The sequence below is a fragment of the Melospiza georgiana genome, chromosome 12, assembly GCF_028018845.1.
Source record: "Melospiza georgiana isolate bMelGeo1 chromosome 12, bMelGeo1.pri, whole genome shotgun sequence".
NCBI lineage: Eukaryota > Metazoa > Chordata > Aves > Passeriformes > Passerellidae > Melospiza > Melospiza georgiana.
Window position 1 is genome coordinate 8107970 of NC_080441.1, and position 2488 is coordinate 8110457.

Genomic DNA, 2488 nt, shown 5'->3' on the forward strand with positions numbered 1-2488 from the left:
TTGTTACTGCTTTTCTGTTTTGATTTGTTAATTTACCTTTTGTCTAAAGTGGTTTTGACCAGTTTCTGAGATCATTGATCCTGCAAGCACTTGTTACCTTCTGAGTTCTACTTTTCCTGATCTTGTCACACCTTTATTTCTGAAAGAATGGGGAATGAAGTACTGCAACTGGATATAAAGTAGAATTAAGAGTAATTATATGATAGTTTCACATAGGGAAAACTTCAGAAGTGTGCACAGAATCCTCTCCTTCCCATTAGTGGAAGAATGAAGACATGGAAAGGCAGAAGGTGAGTCTTGCTCACCATTTAATTCTTTTCTTCTCAGGTGAATTTGGCTATGACTTTGTATAGAATTGTCTTGGACAAGAAAGGCAGTTCCAAGGGGTTTATTATCAGTAAAAATAGATACAAGAATGGTACACACATTATATAAAATTATCTTCAGTTAACACAGTTGGGTGAATTTGACTCAGGGTTGAAAATACCTGCATGAAACAAGCTAAACTATCTCAGGGTTCTTTTGTTACTTTGAGCTCCACTGAATTGACAGACTTGAGGAGGTGGCACAAGAAGAAGTTTGGTTTGTGCCTCCAAAAATCAGTTTCTATAATATATGCAGTATCTGTGTAAAGACTGTAACTAAGTGAGATTTCTGTGAGCTGTTCCCAGACACTTCTAGGGTTTGTTATAGATGTTCTACATATTTATTGACTCATACAAGTTAAGAAGCTGCTTTATGCAGTACAATGCCATCACTTTGCTTACAGGTACCTTAATTCCAGAGTCTTGGCATATTGTAGCTTGCATTTCTCTGGAACTAAAAGTCCAGACTGGAGGAGGAGGCATATGGACTTAGCATTGGGGGTTTGGGGTATGCTGTTTTTGTGTGTGTGTGCTGCTCTTTCACTCCTGCTTTTTCCATATTATAGTTAAAATAGTAAATGCCAAAATTTGGGATGAGTAATAGGAGAAGGGAGCTCTTATTAGCTGCTAAGAAATATACAGAAGAGGATGGGTCCAAGCCAGCTTTGAGTGACTGAAGAGCTGGCTGTTGTCAACGTGCAGTGTTGGAGGCACATGTGGGGCTGAGGGACATTGGGAGGGGTTCCTGCAGCATGAGTGGCCTGCACTTGGGCAGTTTTTACATTTTCTATGCAAAGTCTCCTCTCTAACCTCTTCATCATCCGAATTGTTTTGGGTTTTTTTTCAACATGACTACTTTGGAGATATACAAGTTGAACTGTTAGTTTTGCATATTAGCTGCCAGAACTTCTATTAAGATGTTTGTGTTCAGACCTGAGTACTCAGGTGCTCCTTAAAAAAGGGTCATTGTTTTCATTATTCAGGCAGAAAAACAAAGCTGATCTTGAGGAAGATTGACTTCCATTTATCTTGATGTTTAGCTTTTCAGCACTCACAGTTCTGGTGTTCTTCTGCATTGATCTAGTATTCTCAATGCTTTTTCCCCAGCTGAACTGTTCTGCTCAGTTTTGATGGTTCAGAAATCAGTGCCTCTTTCCCTCTCCTTCCAAAATTGTGTTGGTTGAGTGCTGTTCCAGTCTGAGTGGTGCTGTGTCCTGTCTGATCTCAGCCACTGCTGGGTCTGGAGACTTCTCTGGTACCTGATGTGCTGCCTTCTGCTGCTGTCACAGCCTCCAAGTTCTCCCTGCAGGTAAATGTTGGTTTCCCTGCTGGGCCTGTCGGGTTCAGTCATGTGCCTTCACTGTCTGTAGGTCAGGGAGTGCCCTTGCACTGCAGTGATGTTCCTGGCTGGAGCACAGGCACAGCATGGATGGAGATCTATTGAAATAAAACATTTCTCTTTGTGCAGGAGGATTCTTCTCTCTGGAGTGGTTTTTTCCAGGGGCCTCCTTAACAACCTCTGTTAAGGAACAAAAGGTTGACATTCATGTCATCAAAATTCTGCTTACAGAAAGTGAGAATTCCCAGGAGGCAAAGTGAGGAGCTGCCATTGCAGAGGAACCTTGGTGCAGGAAATGTGAATTAACCCAGTCGCTTCCCAAGAATCAATAAAATGAGCTGATTGGAGTGAGTGTCACAGATCTTCAGCACCTCATTTCTGCTGTAGCTGGGTCCTGGCAGCTGCTTCTGGCAGAGAGTGGCTGTGGGTGGGAACAAAGCTGTGCCTCTGTACCTTTGTCTCTTTCAGAGCTGGGCACTGAGCCCAGTGCACGTACAGAGGGACAAAAACAACAGATCGAGGAGCTGAATCATGCTAAAATTTGATTTCTAGATGCTGCACAAGTCCTTTCTTCTGACATTAAAAAGGGGAGGGGGATGTCTTTGTTTCTTTTGGTTGGTGAGATTCTTTTGGGTTTTGTTTTTTCACTGAAAGCAATGCTGAACTCTGCAGCTGGCATGATTCTAACAGTGTTAAATATATGAGCATTAGCCATAGGCATGGCAGAATTGATTAATCAGTCATGGAAGGCCACTGTGCTCTTTTTGCCTGTCATTAGCAATTT